Source organism: Mauremys reevesii, unplaced genomic scaffold (assembly GCF_016161935.1).
Source record: "Mauremys reevesii isolate NIE-2019 unplaced genomic scaffold, ASM1616193v1 Contig21, whole genome shotgun sequence".
Lineage (NCBI taxonomy): Eukaryota > Metazoa > Chordata > Testudines > Geoemydidae > Mauremys > Mauremys reevesii.
In genome coordinates, this window is record NW_024100831.1 from 15,042 (window position 1) to 30,490 (window position 15,449).

A 15,449-nucleotide genomic window follows, 5' to 3' on the forward strand; every position below is an offset into this window, starting at 1 on the left:
TCCCCCTTTTCCAGAGGCGCTTGCAGCCCCACTGAAGCCAATGGCGCTAGGCCGAGTTTCACCCGCAGCGGATCTGGCCTACTCCGCAGTGTTTCTCAAGTACCGTAGCGCAGCCTGGCACTCCGGGCTGGCTGCCGGTGGGCCGCAGACGGCAGGGTAGCAGCGGGGAGCTCAGCCCAGCCAGCTCAGTGCGGGGCAGCAGGCATGCAGTGTTTAAAAGGAGAGCAGGGACATTGGACATGGCAGTTTGGTGGAAGGGGGAAGTCAGGCCTACGTGGATTCAGCAGAGGGTGACCAGATGTCCCGATTTTATAGGGACAGTCCCGATATTTGGGGCTTTTTCTTATATAGGCTCCTATTACCCCCATCCCCGTCCCGATTGTTCACACTTGCTGTCTGGTCACCCTAAGTCAGCACCTTCTAGACTTTTAAGCCAGAAGGGACCATTAGATCATCTGGTCTGACCTGACGAATAGGCAAATCTCATGCAGAGCGGCAGGGGTGGCCCGCAGTGAGTGACTAACAGAGCTGGGAATTAGAGACGCCAGCTCAGGCCTCAGCAGAGCAATAAGTGTTTGTTGTCCTAGGAGGTGGGTGGAACTGCACAGATGCACAATGGCAAGATGGCTGCCATCTGGACTGCTGCAAAGCCAGCTGTGTGGGGCCTGCTGAAATGGTCATCTTGATTCGCCAGCGTATTACTCCTGCTGGCATGACACATTGGTCAGGGGAGTAGGGCCAGTTATATTCCACCTGCTTTCAGATGGATTCAGAATCCAGACTAAAACGCTGGCTCCTCTGCCCGGTGATCACGTCAAAAGACTTTATTGTGTGGAAGAGAAATTGTTCAGGAAGAGAGACTCAATCTCAGGGGAAAGTGACGCCACTCGGTTCTAAAGATCCTACGGCCCAGGAGAGTTGAGACAAGTCTGATCGTTTCAAGTCACAGCAGACACGTGCGGGCTCGGTTTCTCAATTTTTAATTATTTTTTGGTTTGTATAAAAGAGCCCATGTTCTAGGAAGATAATTAACATGGGAATTTGTATTTCTTTCCCCAGCAATTTTCTGGCACAAATCACATTAGATTTAAGAGCAAAAGCCAGAGATGGGGACAAATGGGGAACAGGGAGAGAAAAGAAAAACAGACAAGAGGAAATTGTCTGCAAAAATACTGGAGTTATCAACTGCTCTTTGGGTTCTATCATTTATAGCCACAAAGATACTTTACATTGAAATGAGACCAAACATTTTCATGTGCCTAGAAGAGAGGCTGGGATGTGGAAGGAGAGAGGAGAAGGGTCTTTTCTTATCATCATTCAAATTCATTCTTTGTCTTGGCCATTTCATTCATCTTGAAGGGATTCACTGCTTTCTTCTAGAGGAAGCAAGCTTGCCTGTGTCCATAGCCCGACTTCAGGAGCTCTCCACGACAGCTCTCCTCCGGCCAAACCATCCCACGGGTCTGATTCCACACCCCGTGTACCAGGAAGGAGTCGATATCAGGGTCTAGAAGGCAAAGGCCAGGAAGTCTTTAGAACGTGAGGCTGAGGACTAATTCTCCTGAGCATGTGTCACAGCCACCTGCTTGGGATGGAGAAGGAGGGGACTTCCCGAGCTAAAACCATGGACTGGTCCAGCTGGAGTTAAAGCTCCCAAGCTCTAGGCTGTGATCGCTCATATCCTCTGTGGCTCAGGCTCAGGCCCCAACCTGTAACATACACTTGCCAGTGGTTGCACCTGCCTTGTCATTGCCGGTGGTGAGCAGGTGGCGTGGCCTTCGCTTATTTTAAAATGACAATGTCTTTTGCACAGTAATGCAGGAGGGAAGGGTAGCCATACAGAGGACTGGGTGACTCAGGGCACTGGGAATGAGGTGCAACCCTCTTCCCTGTCTGGTTCCGTTGTGCCAGGCCTATGGAGAAGCACAGGACTCGATTCTCCAGGGACTGCCGTCCAGCCCCTTTCACAACCACCGCTAAAACCAACAGCAGGCACCTGAGCCACGCAGCGCAAACAGGGCCCTGCTGGGGTGACGAACCAAGGGCCACATTCTTGGCAGAGCAGATCCTTTGAAATCAGTGGGGCTCTGCTGATTCACAGCCGCTGAGGATCTGGCCCATGTGCTTAGTTCTCTGGCTCTGCAGTGACTCACTTGCTGACATGCGACCTGTGCGTCCTCGCGGCAGTTAGAACATGGGCTTTGTGCTATGAGCACGGGGGGCCCTGTCATCCTGAGACTGCCGACAGCCCGGTGTGTGTATAGGCTGCCCCACCACCAGAGCACCAGGCAACTCCATTGCCCAAGCTAATTCAGGTGGGCTGGGGAGTCAGGAGAGCTGGGTTCTAACCCTGCCTGTCACCTCGAGGAAGTCACCGCCCCTGTGTCTGGTGTGTTTATATTGCAAATTCCTTCAGGAAGGGCTGTTACTGCCAGGGGTGTGCCTGGCGCTTAGCACAGAGCGGCCTGATCGCGTCGGGTGCCACCGGGTGCTGCCGTGACACACGTTGTAGGAAGAGATTTGCTGGACAGGCTGATTAAAACTGCAAGTTTTGAGTTCTGCTGTCTGGAAAGTTCCTCTAGACTTTTCCTGGCTCATGGAATCTGCAACGGCTGGGCCAGGAAACTCCGTCTGTTGGCCCTTTGTAGGCCTTGCTGGGAGAAACGGCCTTGGGGTGGGCGGGAGGAAGGGGTGAAAAGATGTAAGGAATTGTTTTAGAGTGTCTGAAGTCTCTCTAAAGGACCGTTTTGAAGTCCAGCTCCTGGACTGAGCTAGAGCAGAGTGGCTGGGTGAGGGAGGAGCAAGAGGGGGATTCTGGAAGGACAAGATCAAAGCCTAGAAAATGAAAGAACAGAAAGCTCAGCCATCTCACGCTGCAGCCTCTAGCCTTGCAGTGACCCGCAATGTTGCACGTTCACCGGCAGAAGGCGCTGCTACACAGGCCCGAGCACACAGTAACTAGCAATGACAGCCTTAACCCAGAGGCCTTTTCAAAAACTTTTGCTGCATTTGAACAACTCCACGTGTTTGGGGTCAGGTAGGGACAAGTCCTTACACAGGTGTGTGCGTGCGTGCAAGGAGACCCTGCTCCTGCCATGCCAGGCCCATGCCTGGCTGCGGTCAGTGTGCACGGGGAGATACAGGGAGGAGGCAGAGTGGCTTGAGGTGCTCTGAGTGCGGGCAGACTTCATACGCGCACAGCGCTGCTCCTGCACCTCTGCACTCAGGGCCGGCCTTAGGCCGATTTGCCCGATTCCCCCGAATTGGGCCCCGCGCCTGAAGGGGCCCCCCCGCACCGGCAGCGTCTCTCCCGGAAGCAAACTCTGCGTCTCCCGGAAGCAGCAGCTGTTGCTAGGCAACGAGAGACGCTGAGAGACGCTGGCCGGCAGAGGCAGCCCTGGCTGAACTTGCAGGACAGGTCGGGGGTGGGGGCGGGGGAGAAGGCACATGTGCCTTCCTCCCCCTCCCCCTCCCCCACCCCCAGCACTCACCTGGAGGAGACGCCAAGGGAGCTTCTGGTCTGTGGCAGACAGGAATCTCTGCAGTGGACCTCACTAACCTGAGCAGTTGGGGCTTCCAACGGTGAGTGTTTGACCCTGTGATTCCCCCAGGGTTTGTAATATTGGGTTGTTTTCGTGGTGTTGGTGTCTGAGGGTGAGTCGGTGCCTGCCTGTCTGTTTCAAAACTAAAGTCTTGGGATCCTGTAGCAGGGGAAAAGCCCTGAGCGGGTACTTAGTGCTGTGAACTCCGGGTGAGAGAGAGGAGGTTTGGAGGAAATCAAATACATCAAGAGGGGAGAATGCGAAAGGTCTGCAACAGGGCAGGCTGAGACTTTTATCTCCCCCCCCCCCCGCAAGAGGGGAAACTGAGGCACTGAGTGATCAGATTCCCCTCTCCAAATTATTTGCAAAGGAGGAGGACAGGGGCTCCTATCCAAACCTGTTCCCTTCCCATCAACTCTGCTTTCCCTGCTGCAAGACCGCTGTAGGGCTGAATATTTCCATTAAACCATGTCTCCTTCATTTGCCCTGCAACAATGAAATAGACCGGCTTGGGGGGGAATAGCCCCCCCCCAAGCTTTGTGGATATTAAGGTTTGGGGGGGGGTATGATAATATTCTAGATCAATCAAATGCCCAGCTCAGCTTTCTAGCCATCCAGCAGCTTTAGGGCAGGGAAGGTAGGTGCTCTTGGTGCAGAGTGGTCACAAAACAGGGGTGAATTTAGCGGGGGGTTGAGGGTCCGGCAGAAATCCCACCCGATGCAGCCACACAGAATCATTGGCAGCGCTGGGAGAGGCCAGGAGTGGAAGCAGGTGGCCTGGGGGTGGGGGGACATTTGCCCTCAGTCCTGGGCTCTGGGATGGACTAGGCTGGGTGGTGGGTTCAGTCTAGTCTTCCAGCCTGTTGCTCTCACTGGGGTTTGTGGTTTTCATCTGGCTCCACCGAAAAGACCAAACAAGCCCAGTAGAAAAGGGGAGTGAGAGAGGCAGGAAGGAGTTTGTAAGGGGTTTAAGTGACCCATCAGCAAAAGAGTAAAACCAGAGTTTGATTGGGTTTCCCCCCAGTCACCACTCCTGCAAACACTGGGCAAGGGGCAGCTCCATCCCCCACTGAGGCTATGGTGAGGGCAACAGGGAGGAAGGAAGCCACATGGCAGTCCCTTCCCCCCAACACCACCCTCCAGCCCCCAAACTCTGTCCCAAAGCCTGCACCCACCCCACCCCACACCCACCCAGAGCCGGCACCCCCCCACCCGTCCTGGACCCCACCCCGGGCCCCAGCCGGTGTCACGAAGTGTGGGGAGTTAGGCCCTGCACCCCCCAGACTCCTGCCGATTCACCAGGACTCTCAGCCAGCCAGTAAAGCAGCAGGTTTATTTAGGCGACAGGAACACAGTCCAACACAGGTCTTGCAGGCACAGATAACCAGATCCCCGGTTAGGTCCATTTTGGGGCCTTACAGCCCTCCCCTCGGGATCAGAGCCCTTTCTCCCTGCTTCTCCTCTATCCCCAGCCAACTCCCGTCTGCTAACACCCTCCGGCCCCTCCTCTCTCCTCACTTCTTTCCCGGGCCAGGAGGTCACCTGACTCCTTTGTCTCCAGCACCTTTAGATGCACCTTTGCAGGAGGGGCCGGCCATCCGTTGCTAGGCGACAGAACGTCAGGCATTTGGTTGCATGGCCTTTTGCTGCTAGAAACTTAGGATCTGTACCCAACCCCAGTAAGACCAGTCCCACTTCGTCACACCCGGGCCTGCCCAGCACCCAAACTCTGTCCCACTCAGCTCTGGGCAAAGCTCCTTGGTCTGGCTCCCAGCCCCTCTCCAAGATTTGCAGCTGTCTGGAGGTGCTGCCTTCCACACCTTCCTCATTCACACCTCATTCCAGTCAATGGGGCAATTGATTACAAAGTGGAGGAAGATCTTATTCTACTTCTAGCAAAAAGACATTTTTCTTTTACCTTTATGCTACCTTAGGGGCCCGCTATAACATATTACTAAGGTTCAATACAAAGTCATGTAAAAGTTATACAAAAATGCATAATGCAGAGATTTATCTACAACTGCATTGATTGACTGCTGTGTGCAGTAATATAGTGACCCCATGGTCTTTGAATGAGGCTTTATACTCGGGGGGGGGGTGCAGTGGCAAGTTGGGGGCAAGCAGGGGGGCAAGCGGCAGGTGGGCAAAGAGGCGAGCACTGAGCCAGCAGGGGTTCGAGGGGCAGGCATGGGGGTTTCGGGCAGGAGGGAGAAAGTGAAAGGTGGCGAGTGGTGGGTGGGGACTGACTAGGAGGATGCAGCAAGTCAGTGGGGGACTAGGGGGTGAGGAGGGGTGTGATGGTGGGGCTGAGCGGGGAGGGGGCGAGTCCTATTTTACTGCTGTGATCTGGTCACCCTATGTGTGCCAGGTTTCAGAGTAGCAGCCATGTTAGTCTGTATCCGCAAAAAGAACAGGAGTAATTGTGGCACCTTAGAGACTAACACATTTATTTCAACATAAGCTTTCATGGGCTACTGCCCACTTCTTCAGATGCATAGAATGGAATACTTCTTTTTGCCTATGTGTGCCGTTTCTCCCCCCCCTCTCCAAACCTTCCTCTTTGGCCCATAGCTGTTTCAACGGGGTGGCGCTGAGGAAGGAGGGTTTGTTTCTGCGGGGTGGGCGGCGCTGGGGGGGGCAGTGTTTCCACGGGGTCGGGCGGTGCTGGGGTAAGCAGGGCGCATAAAATAGACATTATTGAATAAAATCAGTTGTACAACTATCAAAACAAATTATTTTCCTAATATGAAAGTGAAAATCTATAATTAATATTCCTTTAGAATGTGGTGACTTCTATCAATATGGGCAAGAGATCAAGAGATATTGGTAGAAAGTACCCAAGTGGAAGTAAGAAAAGAGCCATATACAAGGCAAAGGCAGTTGAAAGACAGAAGCAAAAGGATGCTTTAAGCAAGTATTTTAGCAGACCTGATTCTACTGTTGAGCCAGAAGAGCTCAGTGAAGACGCAGATATGGTTGAAAATTCTCCAGTAGAACATACAACACAGACAGAGAACGACAGCAGTGACAAAGAATTTGAAGAGCCAAATCAGTCTGAAGAAGACACTCAAGCCAGTCACGGTGAAGAGAAGACTACAAAAAGGGCTGTAACTGATGCTGAAGGTACTGAGGGTCAAGAATGCTTTTCTGATAATAAAGATGTGAGTGGTTTAGATCCAGAGCAGAAAGGCAACTTCAACTCTGCTGACCAGATGGAAATATCTGATGATCCTGCAACTTGGCAATCATGTCAATTGAATGCGAAGTAATGAAGAGCTTAGAGTTAGGCAATTTACTGAAAGATTTTGTCAGACAAAAAGTGAGGAAGATAAAGTTTTAAAAACATAGGTGAGGTGTACGATAAATATTGATATTTATAATATATGATGTAATGTATGTAATATATAATTTTGTTATTATGTATATAGTCATGGAAAGTAAATAATACATGGAAGAAATGAAAGGGGGTTTTTTTGGTGTTGTTTTTTTTTTTTTTTAGTCATCCCTGCCGGGGCCCCGTCAAAACTGTTCGAATTGGGCCCCGCACTTCCTAAAGCCGGCCCTGTCTGCACTACACCCTGTTCAACGCCTGGGCGCTCTGGAGACTCTCCACCCTGTGACTAAACCAGGCTCTGAACATAGGCTACCATGGGAGAGAGACAGGAGAAGCCTCTCTATTAAACACTGACCCTGCCATGCCACCCACTGATACCGTCACCGACCTCCTAGGCTCTTCTGTGCTGGGTCCAATTATCTGGGGGAGGGCAGAGATAACGGGGGTGGGGGGCAGCAGAGCCATTTGGGGTGGCTCTGTGCCAGTCTGCACCAGCTGAGGAGCTGGCCTGGCTGCTGCAGTTACAGGGACTTACTCCTGATTTCCATGGATCGCTCGTGGAGTCGGCATTCGGCTTTGGGCAGGGCCAGACAGGTGAGCAGCAGGTACATGAAGCAGGCAGCCAGCAGTTTCATTCCCTTCAGCTCCCCCAAGGCTTGTGGCTGGTGCCGGAATTTAGCAAGGTGTGAGTCCAGCCTGCAGAAACAGAGACCAGGAGAGTTAATGAGACGTCATCTTGGGTGGGGGTGGGGTGAGCAAATCAATCCACTCTCTGGAGAGACACCCACTGAATAACAGGAATTACAGCTGTTCCCGGGAAACTGGAGCAAACATGGAAGTGCCAACGTTTTGAAACGGGTTTTTGTTCCAAATTGGACTGAAAAGCTGAAATTGCCCGCAAAATAAAAAATTCCAAGATTTTTTTAAATTTGGAACCATTAAAATGTTTTGTTTAGTTAATGTCAAAGCAATACACACTATTAAACCATCAATCTTAAATACATTACAATTAATGGTTTAATATAAAAGTCAAAACGAAACAAATGAAAATGAGGAGATTCAAAACGCTGTGTTTTGACTCTATCAATATGAACCACTTCAACATTATCGAAACAAAACCAGAAAGTCAAAACGGTTCATTTTGGTTCTTTATGCATCCAAAATGTTGTCAGAATTGACACATTCCCGCAAAATAGTTGGACTTTGACAAAAACTGCATTTTCCAATGGAAAAAAGGTTCCCCTGAAAGTGTTTTGCCAAGCACCAGTGGGAACGGATGCATGATCAGCATTGTCAACCACACCTTAGTCATTCAAAAGTCATGAGTCAGGTTTCTGAGCTGCTACAGTGCACTTGGGTTATATTTTCAAGCTTTTCTCCTCAGCCAGTAGATCGAAAAACCATTTTTGATGAAAGCCAAGACTCTCGTGCGATCTCTGGATTCCGAAAACTGGATAAAACATCTCGAGAGTTGGCATCACTCTCAGCAGTGAGTGAGTAGCTGCCTTTTTGGAGTTGCAAGTAAACCTGAGACCTAAACTTACCTGTGAAACCACACACAGGTGCACACCTGAGCGTCTCCTCTGTGGGCATGTAACAGGGCGGCTTGCCTGGGTTCTGGAGTCTGGGCTAAGCCAGGCCGGAGTACAAGAGGAGCCTCACCTGAGTGGATGCAGGTGATTTAATATAAGAGGCAGCAGGATGAGGCAGGTGTGTGGCTGGCTGAGAGGGAGGAAGGAGCAGGAGGGCAAGCAAAGGAGCCAGAGGGCTGAGACCCGGCGGCTTTGGGTACAAGACTCTCTGGGGTGCTTAAGGGGCCCATAAGGGGCTGCTAGAGGCAAGACACTGCAGAGGCATCCCTGGCCACAAGGGGGCGCTTCGGCGGCAGCAACACTCTAGGGCAGCAAAGGGCAGTGAAAGGGCTGCAAGCCGTGTGACGGAGCTGTTCTGGCGGGACCCAACTGAGAGTGCCAAATCAGGACCAATTGCTTAAACAGGGCAGTTACAGCCCTAGGCTGGGGTTTTTTCACCTCTAAGGCAAACCAAACCAGCCAGACAAAAAGGACTTTGGTCTCACCCCACTGGCTAACCACAAGTCACACAAGCAATTTCCTTAGACACTCCAGTCTCCCAGTATCACCACCAGTGCACTCGTCCTGGGGATAAATGGTTATGAAAACCAACACCCCAATAAAAGAAAAAGGTTCCCTCGATCCCAAAGGACCAAGCCCCAGACCCAGGTCAATATACACATCAGATCTTACCCACAAATCACGCTGTTGCCAATCCTTTAGAATCTAAAATCTAAAGGTTTATTTACAAAGGGAAAAAGGTAGAGAAGAGAGGTAGAATTGGTTAAATGCAATCAATTACATACAGTAATGGCAAAGTTCTTAGTTCAGGCTTGCAGCAGTGATGGAGTAAACTGCAGGTTTTAGATTAAGTCTCTGGAATACATCCCCCACCGGGATGGGTCGTTCAGTCCCCTGTGTAAAGCTTCAGTTTGTAGCAAAGTCCCTCCAGAGGTCAGAAGCAGGATTGAAGACAAGATGGAGATGAGGCCTTAGCCTTATATAGGCTTTTCCAGGTGTAAGAATCCCTTTGTCTTCACTGTGGAAATTTACAGCAAAAATATGGAGTCTGGAGTCACATGGGCCAGTCCCTGCATACTTTGCTGAGTCACAAGGCGTGTCTGCCTTCTCTCCATGGGTCAATTGTGTAGCTGATGGCTCTTTAATGGGCCATCAACCCAGCTATGCAGGGCTGACATCAGCTTGTCTGGGACACTTCCCAGAGGCAGAGCATAAAACAAAGTATAGACATTACAGAGCCAATACTTATAACTTCAACTACAAAATTATACACAGACATACAGACAGCATAATCATAACCAGCAACCCAGAACCTGGTCTTAGACACCTTATATGACCCCCTTTACTTAGGATTTGGTGCCACTACAGGACCTTGGTTGCAACCCATGTTCTATATGGTCCCCATTTATATCAATAACGTCACACCCCCAACGCAAAATTGATGCAGGAAGGGATGACAAAACATCGCTGACTGCATCCCAAGAGCCCCCTTTCCTTGGGTCTGTCTCACTACAGCTAGTGTTGGGCTAGAGGCCGTACCAGGGTATAACCAAAATGGTTTATCAAAGTCATGTTCAATAACATGAATGGATCTCTTTACAAACTTAAGGTATAACTTGGTTAGCTTTTGCAGCATGGTTCCTGTATGTTTCATGTGATCTTGCCAAGAGCTAAAGAAAACAGCTACTTTATCCATACCAGCCTTGGCCAATGTTTTGAACCCAATTAACATTAAACCAATGTAGATATTGATGTTGTTCATAGTACAGGACTCTTGGCATTTAGCCATGAAAGCAATATGGTAGTGTGCCTCAGTTTCCCCTTTCATACAGCACATCAGGTCTGGAATGTATTTTGCCCTGTGAAAAGTTCCAACACTGTTTACATGCATTAACTGTGAAACATCAGTATAGCAAGGCCTTTTAACATAAAGTGTGTTTTCATGTATTCCTTTCAACATGTTTAAGGGATTTTCCAAAAGATTAGGCACATTGTACATTGTTACAGTCCTTGGCAATAGCAACACATTAGTTACAAAAATTAGCATCAGCAATAACAACAAATTCATTGCAAGCGTCCATTTACAATCATATTTGTCATGCCACACCCTTGGCTCAATACCATTGGAATTTGGGCATTTTAGGGTTAACCTGTGGCTTCCCTTTGCAAAATTCAGTCTTCTCTTTCCTTCTTGTCCTGCAGGATTAAACCCTGATTTCTCTTGCTTAACAGAGATCACCGGCTGATGGGGTGGGCCCTCTGTGCTAACAGCTATTAGCAAGTCTTTCTTCTCCCTGCCAGCCAAGTAATTCGCATCAACACAGACACTAGCTTTTAACTTCTTAGCTGCTATGGATTCCACGGCTGGACTTTGTCTTACAGAGATACCACACAAATCCAAAGAGTCTGAGGGTGAGAGCTGGCTTGCTCTCCCCTGCCTCCTCAAGCATTCAGCCATAAAACTGTTCTGCTTTGAAAAACCAGTAACTGAATCTGTCCTCAGACCCTGAAGCACAGACTGCTCACTTACCGATTCAGCATGGAGACATTCCTGTCCCAACAGCATTGTCTCCCCCACAAGCTGGCCACACACAGCCAGGTGGTTATAGGGCTGCTCAACTTCCTTAACAGCTTCTACTCCACCTGAGACCTTTTCAAAGCTGCCCACACTGGATCTCTCAAAAGGAAAGTCAGTGGATCCATTCACAACAGAAAATTTCTGGCTGTTAGGAACTGAAACTTTCTTGATTAAATCACTTTTACACCCTTCAGTTGCAGTAAACTGCTTGCACAGGCTACCATGAGGATTCCTTTCCCTAGGAGCTTCTCTAAGCAGCAATTCACCCCTCTCAGAAATTCTGCCCTTTCCTGCTTCACCTAGGGCTTGCTCTAAAGGAACACTTCCCTGAGCAACCACAGATGCTACAGACTTTCTAGATAACAGGTCAGAAGTAGTCTCCTTCCCTTGGCCATGAACAAGTTCAGGAATCTTTTCCTTCTTGCTACAAGTTGTCAAACTGTCAGTCGGTAACACAATTAAATCACCTTCATGCTCTCCTTGTGCCCTGGCTGGGGTATCACCCTGATCAGACAGAGTTGCTGCACCCTTTTCCAACCACACATTAGCAACTGGCAAACTACAAGCACCAGAATTGTCTGTTCTCTGGGATTTTGCTATGACACTAACTGGATGCAACCTAGTCACAGTGCCATTCTCCCCAGCAGACCCAAACTCAGGACCATTCCCTTCCTGGGCTTTAGCTGTATTTACAACCAACTTTGAGACAACTGAATCACCCTTAACCATTACAGGCTGACAGGCACCTTCTGTCTGCTCCACAGACACAGAAGAGCCGGAGACACATTCTCCTTCACCAGACACACAGCTTGGGATCTCATTTCCCTTGTCCCAGCACACAGGGCTGTTCACAGACAACTGCTTGGAGACTGAGGTAGCTCCCTTCATAGGCAAGTCAATACCCCTGACAGACACAGGCACATTCCCTCCACTGTCACATTTCTCCACACAGGAAACAGGTAAGGGATATGGACACTTATCTTCCACTATCCCTCCCTTCCCAAACTGCTGATTAGACAAAGCCATCAGCTCACAAGGCTGCCTAGGCTCCTGCAAACTTTCCCTACCAGGCACATTGCCTCTCCCAACAGATAAGCTGCTGCTCTTTTCACTACACTGAGCTACTTTTAGCAAATCACAGTTACCCATTTCAGGTTTACTTCTACAAGCTGCACTAGCCACCAATCCATTACCCATTACAAATTTACCCTCTCCTTCCTCAGTTAGGGATTTAACCTGAGAAACATTTTCCTCCCCAATGAGATCTTTCTGCTCTTGATCTAACTCCAGATTTACTTCTGAAACATTAGACAGACATTCAGAATCTTCATTTACAGCCACACTGCTTTCTTGCACAGACAAACAGATATTTCTCCCCAGGTTAGAACTCCCATCTCCCCAGCCATAGCAAAACTGGTTAAACATAGAAAACTGCCCAGAGTAACCCCATATATCAACACAGTTATAAACTGGATTTCCAAGAGGATACAGTTTCTGCCGTTCTTCCCTTGCTTTTTTGACTTGGAGCTGGAGTCTAGCAGTTTCTTGTTGCATTTTGTGAGTCTCCTGCTGCACCTTGCGAGTCTCCTCCTCAGCAGCCAGCACCTCCAGACGTCCCTTACGAGCTTTTTCTTCTCTCTTAGCAGCCTCTCTCTTTCTCTCAGCCGCCTCTCTCTTTCTCTCAGCCGCCTCTCTCTTTCTCTCAGCCGCCTCTTTCTCCAGCTGGGCCAAGACTTGCTTCTCTTCCATTCGAATTTTTGCCAGTTCTTGCTCATAATCAAACTGCAGGCTGTCTCTCAAGGCTTGCAGTTTCCTTGCTTTTTGTCTCATGGTCACTGATCTTTAACCAACCAAACTCTCAATCCCACATTTAAATTTTGGATAGCGTGGGGTTCTGACCCAAAGCTTAATTGACCTGGTTCTGTGGATCCTAGCACGACTACGCCACTGTGACGGAGCTGTTCTGGCGGGACCCAACTGAGAGTGCCAAATCAGGACCAATTGCTTAAACAGGGCAGTTACAGCCCTAGGCTGGGGTTTTTTCACCTCTAAGGCAAACCAAACCAGCCAGACAAAAAGGACTTTGGTCTCACCCCACTGGCTAACCACAAGTCACACAAGCAATTTCCTTAGACACTCCAGTCTCCCAGTATCACCACCAGTGCACTCGTCCTGGGGATAAATGGTTATGAAAACCAACACCCCAATAAAAGAAAAAGGTTCTCTCAATCCCAAAGGACCAAGCCCCAGACCCAGGTCAATATACACATCAGATCTTACCCACAAATCACGCTGTTGCCAATCCTTTAGAATCTAAAATCTAAAGGTTTATTTACAAAGGGAAAAAGGTAGAGAAGAGAGGTAGAATTGGTTAAATGCAATCAATTACATACAGTAATGGCAAAGTTCTTAGTTCAGGCTTGCAGCAGTGATGGAGTAAACTGCAGGTTTTAGATTAAGTCTCTGGAATACATCCCCCACCGGGATGGGTCGTTCAGTCCCCTGTGTAAAGCTTCAGTTTGTAGCAAAGTCCCTCCAGAGGTCAGAAGCAGGATTGAAGACAAGATGGAGATGAGGCCTTAGCCTTATATAGGCTTTTCCAGGTGTAAGAATCCCTTTGTCTTCACTGTGGAAATTTACAGCAAAAATATGGAGTCTGGAGTCACATGGGCCAGTCCCTGCATACTTTGCTGAGTCACAAGGCGTGTCTGCCTTCTCTCCATGGGTCAATTGTGTAGCTGATGGCTCTTTAATGGGCCATCAACCCAGCTATGCAGGGCTGACATCAGCTTGTCTGGGACACTTCCCAGAGGCAGAGCATAAAACAAAGTATAGACATTACAGAGCCAATACTTATAACTTCAACTACAAAATTATACACAGACATACAGACAGCATAATCATAACCAGCAACCCAGAACCTGGTCTTAGACACCTTATATGACCCCCTTTACTTAGGATTTGGTGCCACTACAGGACCTTGGTTGCAACCCATGTTCTATATGGTCCCCATTTATATCAATAACGTCACAAGCCGTACCACCAGAGTGACACGGGCACCGATGCCTTGAGCTGGTAACTGCATCTGTGACATGGGTCCAAGGAGCTGGCTGGGGTAGAGGCAGGCAGTGGGGCAAAGGGGCAGTGGGCAGGCCAGCATTGTCCCACCCATTTGCATTGCTCATGGCAGAGATGTAACACAGCCAGGGCTAATACGTTTCTGCTGCCCATCCATCCGTAAAGCCGCCGAGTAGCTGCTGGCTTTGGAAGTCCTGGCAGTGCAGCCACTGGGGAGATCCGTGACCTTTGCTCCCTCCATCAGGGGTGTTGGTGCGAGTGAATGCCCTGGGCCCAGAGTTTTGAGAGTACTCTGCCCTGGAGATGATTGAGCCCTGCACCAAAAGCTACATATTTTGAAGGCACCAAGGACCATAAAAACTCTCTGAGCCCTCGTCATCTCTGGCCTCGATCCTGCAACCTCCTTTCCAGGCCTCCCCGACAGCCAGGTCAAGCCCCTCCCTCCTGTCTGACGGCTGGGATTGTCTTCTGACCTTCTAGCTATGACCACGTCACCCTGCTTCCCTGCAGTCGGTCAAACGTCTTGTTCTCACTGTTAATGTCGTTCATGGCTCGGCTCCTTACCTGCGCTTCTTTTTGTCTGGGCCTACTGCCTCCACTCTGCCGACGATGCCGCCCTTGTCGGCCTGTCTGTCCACTTCTCCCATGCTTCCCCGGTGCAGAGAGTTCCTGTCCCAACTAGCCCTCACAACTGCCACCCCAGGCCTCCTTCTCCTCAAGGCCTACTTGTGTGTCACGAAGCCACTGGTGGTGACAACTGCTAATGGCTCATTAATGGACTGTGGGGATCGCACAGAGTAGAAGTGGGTATTCACCCACAAAAGCTCATGCTGCAAAACGTCTATTAGTCTATAAGGTGCCACAGGATTCTTTGCTGCTTTTATAGAACGAGACTAACACGGCTACCCCTCTGATACTTGACAGAGTATTTTGTGCATTTGTTTGCATCTCAAAATTTATTTGGACTTGTAAGAAGACTCAGACCCATCTACAGTGCACATTCATCAGCTGTGCACCCTTCGGTCACCTTATCTGTTGTTCCATCACCTCATTCCCTCACATTGTTTACTACGCCTGCTCGATTGCTTTTGACTAGGAGCAAGGGGTGAACTCCTGCCCCTCTGGCCATGCTTACTGGAAATGGGAACAAAATGTTTTCCTCATTCCATAAAAGTATTTCAATATTTAAAATTTTTTCCCCATCCTGACTCGGGATGAGAAGTCAAAATCTCAAAAATTTGCTGAACTGAAAATTTGAAAAAAAAAAATCAGTTTGGGTCAATCAAAATGTTTCATTTTGATCATTTCAAAGTGTTTTATTTCAG

At 49.3% G+C, this 15,449-nt stretch overlaps 1 pseudogene; it reads right to left on the reverse strand.

The window, feature by feature from the left end:
- Positions 1-1,344: 1,344 nt before the first annotated feature.
- On the reverse strand, positions 1,345-15,202 carry LOC120393500 (annotated as a pseudogene).
- Positions 15,203-15,449: the final 247 nt, after the last annotated feature.